Raw genomic sequence first — 12482 nt, 5'->3', positions numbered from 1 at the left:
AGATGTTGAATTTGTCATTGAACTCACACCCGAAATAGCCCCAGTGTCTAAAAGACCCTATCGTATGCCTTCAAATGAGTTAATGGAATTGAAGAAATAGTTGAAGGAATTACTTGAGAAGGGTTTCATTCGTCTGAGCTCCTCACCTTGGGGATGCCCAGCTATCTTCGTCAAGAAGAAGGATAATACCTTGAGGATGTATGTTGATTATCATCCTCTCAACACGGTCATTATCAAAAATAAATATCCCCTTGCCCGCATTGACATCTTGTTCGATCAATTGACCGGTGCTCATTTCTTTTTCAAGATTGATCTAAGGTTGGATTATCACCAAATAAAAATTCGATCAGAGGACGTTCCTAAAATGGCCTTCTCTACCCGCTATGGACTCTATGAGTATACCGTCATGTCCTTCGGCATAACCAATGCACCGCCTACTTCATGTTTTTAATGAAACTGTGTTCATGGAGGAGTTGGATTCTTTCATCGTAATCTTCATCGATGATATCCTCGCTTATTCCAAGACCGAAGAAGAACATGGCTAACATCTCTGAATCGTTCCTGAAAGACTATGAACATCGTCTCTATGCCAAGTTTAGCAAATGTGCTCAATTGGTGGCAACCACAGAACATCATCGACATCTAGAGTTTTCATAGACTTGTGGGATACTACCACCGGTTCATTGAGAACTTCTCCAAAATTGTTAAGCCTATGACCGAACTCTTGCAGAAGGGAGTAAAGTTTACTTTGTTCGAGGCTTGTGAACAAGCCTTCCAGACTTTGAAGAATCTTCTCACCACTGCTCCCGTCCTTTCTCAACCAGATGTGGACAAGAGTTTCGACGTTTATTATGATGCTTCTTGTATAGGACATAGCTGTGTTCTCATGCAAGAGGGCCGAGTCGTCGCCTATGCTTCTCGCAAATTGAAGCGCCATGAGGAAAATTATCCAACTCAAGATTTAGAGCTTGCCGCCATTGTGCATGCTCTAAAAATATGGTGCCATTACCTTCTTGGCAATCTTTGTAATATCTACACCGATCACAAGAGCCTCAAATACATATTCACTCAAGCCAACCTCAATATGAGGCAAAGAAGATGGCTTGAATTGATTAAGGACTATGAATTAGAGGTTCATTATCATCCTGGCAAGGCGAATGTCGTTGATGATGCCCTGAGCCGAAAGGCTTGATGCAATTGTCTTATGGTTAAGCCTGGAAATGCCACACTCTATGACAAATTTTGAAGACTTAGACTCAATATGGTCTCGAAGGAGTTTCTTGCAAATCTTGAGGTCAAATCCACCCTCCTCGATCAAATCAAGGAAGCATAGAAGAATGACAAAGGTATGGCCCAAATTCGTGACAAGATGAAGGAGGGCAAAGCTGTCGACTTTTTGGATGATAATTAAGGCATCTTGTGGTTTAGAAAGCAACTTGTGGTCCCTAAGGTCCATGAGTTAAGGAATAAGATTTTGGGTGAAGCCCATGACTCGTTACTATCTATTTATCTCAGGAGCACCAAAATGTATCAAGACCTCAAGCAAAGATTTTGGTGGACCCACATGAAGCGTGAGGTCGCTTGTTACATCACCGAGTGTGATGTTTGCTGAAGGTTGAAGACCGAACATCTCAAGTCGGCTGGTACACTCCAACCCTTGCTTATTCCCTCTTGGAAGTGGGAGGAAATCGGTATGGATTTCATTAGCAGACTACCTAGGACCACTCGAGGGTATGACTCGATTTGGGTCATTGTGGTCCGGTTGACCAAATTAGCTCATTTCCTTCCCGTCAAAATCATGTTTTCTATCAAGCAATATGCGGAGCTTCACCTTGCTCGAATCGTTTGTGTTCATGGTATTCCTACGAAGATTGTCTCGGACCGTGGGTCTAACTTTGTCTCTTATTTCTAGAAGAGCCTTCGTGAAGCTATGGAGACTGAACTCTTCCATAGCATCGCATACCATCCTCAGACCGATGGTCAAACAGAGAGAGTATATCAAATCCTTGAAGACATGCTAAGGGCTTGTGCTCTCACCGATGGGAAGAGGTGAGAAATATGCTTGCCATTTGCGGAATTCTTCTAAAACAATAGTTTCCAATCAAGTATCAAGATGTCCCCATTCAAAGCACTCTACGGAAGGAGGTGCCGAACCCCATTGAATTGGTTCAAGTCTGGCGAAAGAGTTTTTCTAAGCCCAGATTTGGTCAAAGAGGCAGAAGAACAAGTCCAAACCATTTGCAAGAACCTTCTCATAGCTCAATCTCATCAAAAAAGCTATGCCGGTCATCGTCAACATGAGCTTGTGTTCAAGATTGGAGTTTTGAAGGATTGCAACTCATTTTCGTCACCACTTTATTCTGAAATTTCAGCAGCACCGTGTCTTCCCTTCTCCAAGCTTTTCCTTCGATTGTTCCCCAAATTGATGGTGGAAAAAGCACCTTGGATAAGTCTCCTAGGTTTTCTATGTGAGGATGCATGAATTATTTGGCATTTGGATGGGATTTGTGGGCTGCAATCGAGGAATAGTGAAGTAGCATCGTGTTCTTGAGGCATTAGAGATAAAAGGAAGGTTTGGATGAGTAGAGCTAGTGATTCAAGTTGTTGGAGTGGATAAATTAGATTTATAATCTATTTTTTAGTTCCTATACATGCTTATGTGGGTTAGACTTTAACATGCAAGTTGAATCAGTTGAAGAATCATCGAAAAACGCACGTTCTGCAGGAACCCGGAGACTCCAGGTCACAACCCGGAGGTTCCAGGTGATCCTAACTAAAAATACTCGAGGACCTCCACCCGGAGGTTCACCAGAACCCGAACCATGCGAGTTCAACACGGAGCATCCTGATTGTACTGTTCATCAGGCGTTTTTCTTTTTCATTTATTTTGCCGATAGATTGTAAATTTCATAATTAATTCATACAAACTCCAAAAATCATGAAATCAGTTTTGTCAGCTTTGTATGAGTTTAAGTACATTTTAAAAATGTTATAACCCAATAAAATATTTTTTTATAATTAATTAATTAATTATAAAACCACATGGACAATTCATGTTTTGATCATTTCTATCTAGGAAAAATATAATTTGGTATAAAAGGGCTTTTTAAATTGTTGAATTTTATTTAATCTTGATGTCTAGTTTAGTTACGGTCCTTATAGCCGTTACATAAATCATTTATACTATGAGCCTATGTGCTTCAATTCGAGTGTTTCTTGCTGCATTATGTTCATTATCCAGTACCACATACCTATAAAAATTTTGTAGTATTTTCATAGCATCTTTCATGCTCATCATTGCATGTGTTCATCTTAGTGAAGGAAGGACCGGATGGTAACGCGGGCGTGATCAAGGGCGATCGGAAGTTAGTTCCCTTGCTTGTGAAGCTGATCAACATGGCAAGCATCTAAGAATTTTCAGCCCACTACTTTGGATCGTATATTGTGTCAATTGATAAGTTATGCTTTATGTATGTTTGCATGTCAATGAGTCTTATGTCGGGTTTTGAGTTAGATCCTATTTGTTGCATTACCGTCCCTTGACATTGGTTATCGCTTGATCCTTTGTAACCTGGGTTGTTCATATCACATAATGGTCTAACTTAAAAAGAATGTGTTATGCTTGGCATGGCATAGGTCCTCGGTAGAAGTCGAATGGTGGTTCAACCATCGTTCGCGAGTTTAGGGCTTACTTTATATCACAAAGATAATGATGATGGAGGATGGTGTAAGTTAGTGAGGATGAGCCGAGATTCAGGCGGGAAATAGGGATGGCTTGAGAAGAGAGTCTCAGATGCTATAGGCCCGCTTGAATCAATTAAGCACCATCTGTTGTTGCAGTTGGATTTAGCACTTGTCTGTACTTACCACGTTTTCATATATGGGACGGATGAGACAAATACCTTATGTAGCTGTGATCTTTTGGCGTGCTAGTCTCGGGTGTTATCAGCATAATAGGCTTAGAAGGGGTATCTAGTTAGCTCTGGGAGTAGTTCTAGATAACCTCCGCATGTTGAGATGTATGTTCAAATGGTTGGGACTTATTTAGGGAAGGTTGATATAAGTACCCCCTTGTGTGGATCTGTGTGGTCACGTAAGCTGTATGGTCCTCAAGTCATATGGATAATGAAGTACTCCTTTGCAGAGTGTAAAACAATTAGAATTACCACGCTCTCGGTTATGAATACGCTTTTGTCTATTTGCATCAATCGTAGAGTTTCGGTTGTGGTTGTGACGGTATGTTGGGAAATGTATGGTGATGTTGTTGAAGTTTTGATACGGTTCAAATTATAATTATGGTATGGTAATGATCTCAAGATAGGATGTTGTTTATGGTTAGGTGTAGATGCTTACACTTGAATTGAAATTACTCTTGCATATGAAATTTGCTTGACCTTGTGGCCAAGTCCTTGCTAATTATCCCAATTTCTTTCTCCTTGGAGTCAGGCTATTTATAAGTGCCTATTATGGATTAAATCTTACGAGTACCTTCGTACTCACGTGCTTCATTTGCTTTTCATGTGAGAAAAGTTTAATCTTTGGCTACTTTACGCCCGCTGATGTTGGCGACAGGTAAGAGTAGAGTCATTCTACTCGTGTGTTGTTATTTTCGGGTGGCGCCTTAGGACAAATAGCGCTACCCATCTTTTGTCGTCATGTAACTTATTTCGCTGCGTAGTTACTCTAGCAAATGTTCAAGTTATGTATTTTGTTGTAAAGTTTAATCTACTTAAAGACTTGTAACTTAATTTAACTACTCGCTATTTATTATGTCTTTTGATGATGTGCTTGTTGTAAAGGAATGTGTTTCGATCCTGGAAGTAAACACATGTCAGGACTATTGGGGTGACATTCTGGTTAATCGTGTAGTCATGATTACACAAATGATCGACTTCATGATTAATTAGAATATTATTTGGACGGTTCCTCGCACTTATGTACCAGGTTGTTGTTTGTTAGATTATGACTGTGTGCATCATAGTTATATAGAGACCAAAAATAAACTCTTATACGGCTATATCAGTTCAATATAACGATAAGAGTGGATATAAGTTCCTTTTCCAAAAAAACAAACGATAAGAGATAAAGTGATCCCATGTTGAATGTACATTCTAACCTTTAGACTTCCAAAACCTCTAAAATCAGCACACAAGGTTTTACCAAGCTAACAACAGCCAGATCGACAAATCCAGAAGCAAGCATGCAATGCAATGCAATACCATACATTGTGCAACCTGGGTCCACAAAACAATCCAAACTCAAATCCAAAATTTTAAGCTGCGTCATCGCACCCCTTTTGAGTTTTGACTAACCAATCAAGGACGATTTTCCCTTTCTTCCACTCTGCTACCACGGTAGCACCAAACAAAGCAAAGCTAATTCATCTAAATCCCAACAAACAAACACAAAATCTAAGCAGAACACAGAGAGAGATGAATCAGCAAGTCTCCGTCTCATCCCCACCCCCGAACCCCAAGCGTAGCTATAAGGTAGCTTTATCCGAGCCCCACGCGCCGGAGCTAAGCAACCTAATCGCCTGTGCGCACCAAGTTCCGTCACTAGGCACAAGGATCGAGCGTAAATCGATAGGAAAGGAGAGGAGAGGGAGGCGTGGGTCGAGTCTTGTACTGTCGGTGTATTAGGTGAGGAGACATCGTGACTAACGGGACTCATGAGGCATGTGGTAGCTGGTAGAGATATTTTCTGACCTGTGGCCCATCTCACGACCAAGTGGAGACTCACACGATCAGAGATGGGCTTGCGCGACTAGCCTCCTTATGATTTTTTTATCCCATGACCAGCCCTTGCTAGTCACAGGACCAGTACTTATCTAACCCGTCTAATAACATTTATTGTTATCTACTCAAGTGTTTTCCTTCCCTAGTCACCCCATCCGGTGAACAAAGTCATGGCTGGTGTGGTTGGGCACTATCCCGTCCCATAGCATTAAATGCTACAGGATAGGGCTTTGTGGGGTGATGTAGTGTTGCATGACATACATGATAGGGTCATCAAAACGATCGGGCAAGTGGACGATTTTGCAGGTAAACTCGCAGAGCGCAGGGACAGGATGGCTTGGCAAACGAGCTTCCGGCGCACGAAGATGGGATAGGCCGAGCGATCGAGGGAGGCAGGTATAGAGGCGTTCCACAGATGGGACTGGCACACAAAGCTCTCAGAGCAAGTTGAGTTTATCCGGTTCTCTATGATGTAATCCTAGAGTAGAATATCTAGCCCAGTGTGAGTCTGCTAAACGGTGCCCACTTATAAGTTCTCAATCTCTCTAGTATATAAAGAGAGGCAGAACAAAGGGTCTGGATGACGGATCGATAACCAGTTTACAAAACACTCATAACAGAATACACAAAACGTAGGGTTGTTATCCTTCGGGAGACCTGAACCTAGATAACTCCTCTGTTCTGGAGTTCATCATAGACACACAAGTGTACACATACCGTAAGCGTCGTTCACGTACCCTTCGACCGGTACATCCTAGAATCATTGTCATGGATTAACTCTCGACAGATATATGCTCAGTGCTTTTCAAAAAAGTAAATACGGATGCAATAAGAGCAGTTTTATTCTGTAAACCAGGGGTTCTGATATCTGCGAACAAATAGTCCTCTTTGTCTGTTGTATGATTGCAATATTTCCAGAACTGTTACGCTCATTAAGGCAACTACTGAAATATGTTCATTGGTTGGGTTGAATATGTTGCAAATATTGTCATTAATCCTTTTCTTTTCTTTCCTTTTTTCACCTTCAGTTTTCATAGTATTGTCAGTTCTTTTACAGCGCTATTGATTATGTCTGGTATTATCTGAAATCGAGTTCATTGACTAGACTGAATTGGAAGCGCTTCTGCTGAATCTCACTTACTTTCGCTAACTTGGCAATTTCACCTTGGACATGCTTGGTGTTTTTCCACTAATAACAATACCACTCATAAGCGCTTCATTTTAAGATAAATGATCAAAACATATCGAACATTTGCTTATATATCTTCTTTGATGTGCATTTGCAGATAATTTGATTTGCAGCATATAATACCCTCTGTGGATGAAAGCGATCTTTGTGCAATTTGCCTTGAAAGCTCTTGTTCCGTAGCTACGGAAGGTGTGGTTTGTGCTCACATTACACACTTACTTAAATATTATCCCATTCTTTCACTTATATTGATGTCTATATGGGTTAGTTTCTTTATAATTTTGTGATGAGGTGGCTATCTAATCTAAGATCTAATCTAATCTAAGCTCTGGTTTTACTTCAGGAAAGATTGTACAACTGAAGAGCGTTTTAACATGTCCCTTCAATAAATAAGAATCTAGTCAGTGGTTCTCTTCTCTGTAGAGACGGATTTAAGGTGGTACTCGAGTCCAATAAAGTAGTTCTGTTGAAATATGGACTTTTTATTGATAAAGACTATGAATGTAAAGGCTTGTTCCGCTTTTCTCTTTTTGATTTCTGCAACAAATCTGTGAATCATATTTGTGGCAACATTAATGGAGATGAGGCTAGTGTTTGGCACTTATGGTTATGTCACATAAACTTTGGTTGTATGACTCGGCTTTTCAGCTTGAATTTAATTTCAAATTTTTCCACTGTTAAAGGTTCTAAGTACCAAAGTTGTGCGCAATTTAAACAACCTTGCAAGCCTCACAAGGTAGTCGAGGAGAGAAATTTGGTAACATTAGAACTCATATATCAGATCTTTGCGAGATGAATGGAGTGTTGAGGAAGGATAGAAAAAGATATTTCATGACTTCAATCGATGATGCATCTAGATTTTGTTACGCGTATTTGTTGAAATCGAAAGATGAGGTTCTAGACTACTTTAAGATCTATAAGGCAGAAGTTGAAAATCAATTGGAAAGTAAAATCAAAAGACTTAGGTCGGATCATAGTGGAGAGTACTTCTCGAGTGATTTCGACTTATTCTGTAAGGAACATGGAATTATTCATGAGAGAACATCTCTCTATTCACCCCAATCAAACAGGGTAGCTGAGAGGAACAACTCCATCCTGACTGACTTGGTCAATGCCATGTTAGACATTGCGGGTTTATCTAAGGAATGGTGAGGGGAGACCTTGTTGACTCTGTGTCATATTATAAATAGAGCTCCTACCAAGAATAAGGAGAAAACCCTATATAAAAAATGTGAAGGGAGAACGCCATTACTTTCTTATTTGCGCACTTAGGAATGCTTGGCGAAAGTCAATGTACCAATAACTAAAAAGCCCAAGTTGGAACCTAAGATAGTGGATTGTGTCTTTCCGGGATAAGCTTAGCATAGCATTGTTTATAGGTTTTTAGTAGTTAAATCTGATGTATCTGACATGATAGTGTATACAATTATGGAGCCTAGAGATGCCACTTTCTATGAGAGCATATTTCCTATGAAGGATATACATAACATTTCTAGTCAAACCTCTGAGATAATACCTGAATCTATCACACCACTCAAGTATTCTGAATAATCACTCAAGCTAATTCCTAAGGAGGATGACAATGAAGCTCCAAGAAGGAGTAAAGAGACAAAGGACAATAAAATCCTTTAGTGATGATTTCACTGTGTACCTTGTGGATACACTCCCAAGTCAATTTCAGAAGCATGTGCATCTCTAGATGCAGACTACAGGAAGGAGCCCGTCCGAAGCGAGATGAATTCTGTTCTCACCAACGGGACTTGGGAAGTCACAGATCGACCTTATGGTTGTAAACCTGTAGGTTGTAAGTGGGTGTTCAAGAAGAAGCTTAGGCCTGAAGGTACTATTGAAAAGTATAAGGCTCGGCTTATGGCCAAGGGTTATACCCAAAAAGAAAACGAAGATTTTTTTTGATACTATTCACCTATCGCTTGACTGACTACGATAAGAGTACTATTTTCCTTGGTCTACCTCACATGGTCTTATCGTTTATCAGATGAATGTTAAGATGACTTTCTTTAATGGAGAGTTTGATGAGGAAATCTATATGGATCAGTCTGATGGGTTTGTAGTAGAAGGTCAGGAGGATAAGGTATGTAAGTTACTGAAATCTTTGTATGACCTCAAATAAGCCCCTAAGCAATGGCAAGAGAAGTTTGATAGAACGTTAACATTTGCGGGCTTTGTTGTTAATAAAGCTGATAGATGTATGTATTATCACTATGGTGGGGGTGAGGGAGTTATTCTGTGCCTGTATGTTGAAGACATCATGATTTTTGGAACAAATCTTGATGTGATTAATGAGGTCAAATCATATATGTCTAGAAATTTCAATATAAAAGATCCGGGAGAGGCTGATGTGATCTTAAACATTAAGTTAATTAGAGGTGAGAATGGAATTACACTTTTGCAATCCCATTATGTGGAAAAGATCTTGAGCCGCTTTGGCTACATGGACAACAAGATCGCTGCAACACCTTATGGTTCTAGCTTAATACTTCAAAAGAATAAAAGAATTACTAGGGATTAACTGAGATACTTCTAGATAATTGGATCACTCATGTACCTAGCTAGTGCTACAAGGCCTGACATCTCATTTGCTATGAGAAAATTGAGCCAGCTTACTTCTAACCTGGGTGATGATCATTGGCATGCGCTTGATTGAGTCATGCACTATTTGCTTGGTACTATGAATTTTGGACTTCACTACACTGGGTACCCATCTGTACTTGAGGGTTACAGTAATTCAAATTGGATATCCGATATTAATGAGATCAAGGCCACAAAGTGGATATGTATTTACTCTTAGCCGTGCTGCTGTTTCATAGAGGTCTTATAAACAGACCATATTGATGAGTTCAACCATGGAAGCAAAACTCATAGCGTTACACAACCACTGTTGAGGCAGAATGGCTGCGTAAGCTCTTGATGGATTTGCTAGTTGTCAATAAACCGATACCGGCTATCCTTATGACATGTGATAACCTAACGATTATTGTCAAAGTGAACAGTTCTAAGGACAATATAAAATCATCAAGACATGTAAGAGAAGATTGAAATATGTCAGGAAATTAAGAAACTCTGGAGTGATAGCATTGAATTATATCCAAACGACTAAAAACCTACCAGATCAATTTACAAAGGGACTATTACGAAATGTGATAGATAATGCATCAAAGGAGATGGGTATGAGACCCATGTGAGTTATACAGTAGTGGTAACCCAACCTATGTGATCGTAGATCCCGTGAATTAGGACCTGGGAAGAACAAGCTATTAGTTAACTGAAGGAGAGTACCATAAAACCCACTCGAGTAAAGATGCAAGGCTTTGAAATCTATAAGGCAGGTTGGCTATTGCTTTAATGTGTTCTGTTGGCTTTAATGAGCGAAGATACCTACAGGGCATTCTTGAAAAAACACACATATATAAGCCTGACTGTTGGTCGTAGTATATGAGACTTGGGTGATCTCTAATAAACTCGTGAAAAGACTATAGAGTATGACTTATATGCTCCACCAGTGATGTAGTCTACTGGCAGCTAAGTATTAGTTATGACTTCAAGTGAAACTTGTTTGCACAAGACTTGCAATTCAAGGCTTAGTCCATTATCCAAGTTGTGAATGAGTGTAGCTTGATGTTCTAGGTGGATGATCAAAACTTAACAATCTCCCCTGAAACACTGGTATATCAAATAGTATTGGGAAAAAGGCAAATCTTTGTGGGACATTGAGATATGGTTGAGGATTGTTAGAATATATGGGCTTAGCCTATTATATTTGTATAATTCCAAATAAATCTTAAAGGTCCCACCATGTGAGGGAGGTGTGTTTCTTTAGTCTCACCTTGCTAGTGGATATGGATGGAGACTAACTTAAAAGGGTTTCTCTCCTCCACCCACTTAACATGTGTGAATGAGAGGACTAGAAGAACACGTACGCTCGCTCGCCTCGCCAGGCCGGGCCAAGGCGGAGGGCGTGAGCGCATGACACTTGCATTAATGGTTCACTGAAATCGGGTCCAGTTGCTTGCGCAGGTTCGGCTTCCTTTTGCGGTTTTATTCCTTTTTGTTGCATGGGAAAACAGATAAATATACGAAAATCATGTCGGTCAAGACTCCGATCGTGGTGCGTCTCAACCGCGTGACTTTATATATATATATATATATATATATATATATATATATATATATATATATATATATATATATATATATATATATATCTGTTAGTCACCGCACAAAGGAGAGACGTGAGTTGCTCGTAATTAGGGTTTTTTCAATTTTTCTCTGTTGCGCCATCGCACGTAGACTACTCCATGCCGCTACACCAACGTGCACCAACGAACGGAAGAGCGGATCTCCATATCCTGTCACTCTTGGGATCCTACACCGGAAGAAGGCGAATAAGGTTTTTGGGAAATGCTCGTTGCGACTGCTTACGATCTGCTTCCTCTATATCACGTGTGTGCTACTTCATCTATATTTCCACCATCGTCATCATCGACTATATCGAGATCAACTTCGACTACTTCATCTCCATCATCGCCTACTGCATCGACATCGCAGGGACTTTTGCATCTCACGTTGCTATCGGGTATGTACACTACAATCGTACTTGAATGTTTAATCAAGTGAGCTAGTCGATATACTACCCGAGTGTTTTAGTCAATACATTTCTGGAGTGAGCTAGTCAAGATCCTTCTTGAGTATCTAGTTGAGGCTGATTAGGGTTAGTTGAATTCTAGTCGATTCTACTTGAATCTTATCGAGGCTCGTCTGAGCTAGTCGATAATTGATTATCCGCATCTATTTATATTCATGTTATATCAAGAATTGAATTAAATTAAATCTGAAAGTGCTATTATTTTCAACAATTTTGATGCTCCTGTGTTCAAGGAATGTATATTTTTGCTTTTACCAAGTAGTTTATTTCCTGGCATCATCTGTGAAGCTCCTAATATTGGCTGCCTATTTTCTAGAAGCATTTGGATGTGTGCTTGCAGACACACTTTGATTTGATGATTGTTGCTATAAAAATATGGTACTTTGATTTGATGATTGTTGGTATAAAAACATGGTATGGTATTAACTGTTTGCTAGTTAAATTGACAGTTGTGCTACTTTTCTTTGGTTTTGGGTTTTATTGTGAAATATGGTCATTTGGGTTTCCTCGCTTTTCGGTGGCAGATCCGGACGAATCTCAGTATGCAATTTATCATTCCTGGGGATGATAAGTCTTATACTGTTTGGGTGGCAGCAGCAACGAGGTAGTAGTATTAGTAGTAGTCCTATTTTTTTTATTAAAACGTCCCACTTTCGATCGGTTGGTGATATACAGGGTAGCAGATTCAATTCCAGCTGCCCTCTCTTCCATCAACGTTGTTTGTCCAATTGTCCTTTATGTTTTGGCTTTGTCGAGCTATGCTGCTATAGTTCATTTCTGAATATACACTGTTTATGTATGTTTCATTATCTACTTGTTCCAGAATTGTTTCACATGTTCCAGAATTGTTTGCATACCTTGAACATTGCTGAGCCATTGATCCAGAGTTTTT

At 39.8% G+C, this 12482-nt stretch overlaps 1 pseudogene; it reads right to left on the bottom strand.

Annotated features, from left to right (window-relative positions):
- Nucleotides 1-8054, bottom strand: part of LOC133896918 (probable histone acetyltransferase type B catalytic subunit) — a 98316-nt pseudogene extending 90262 nt beyond the window's left edge.
- Between the last annotated feature and the right edge of the window lie 4428 nt (nucleotides 8055-12482).

The sequence above is a fragment of the Phragmites australis genome, chromosome 17 (genome assembly GCF_958298935.1).
Source record: "Phragmites australis chromosome 17, lpPhrAust1.1, whole genome shotgun sequence".
In the NCBI taxonomy this organism is placed as follows: domain Eukaryota; kingdom Viridiplantae; phylum Streptophyta; class Magnoliopsida; order Poales; family Poaceae; genus Phragmites; species Phragmites australis.
Note: the sequence above shows the minus strand (reverse complement) of the source record. Positions and strands in the feature narration are given on the sequence as shown.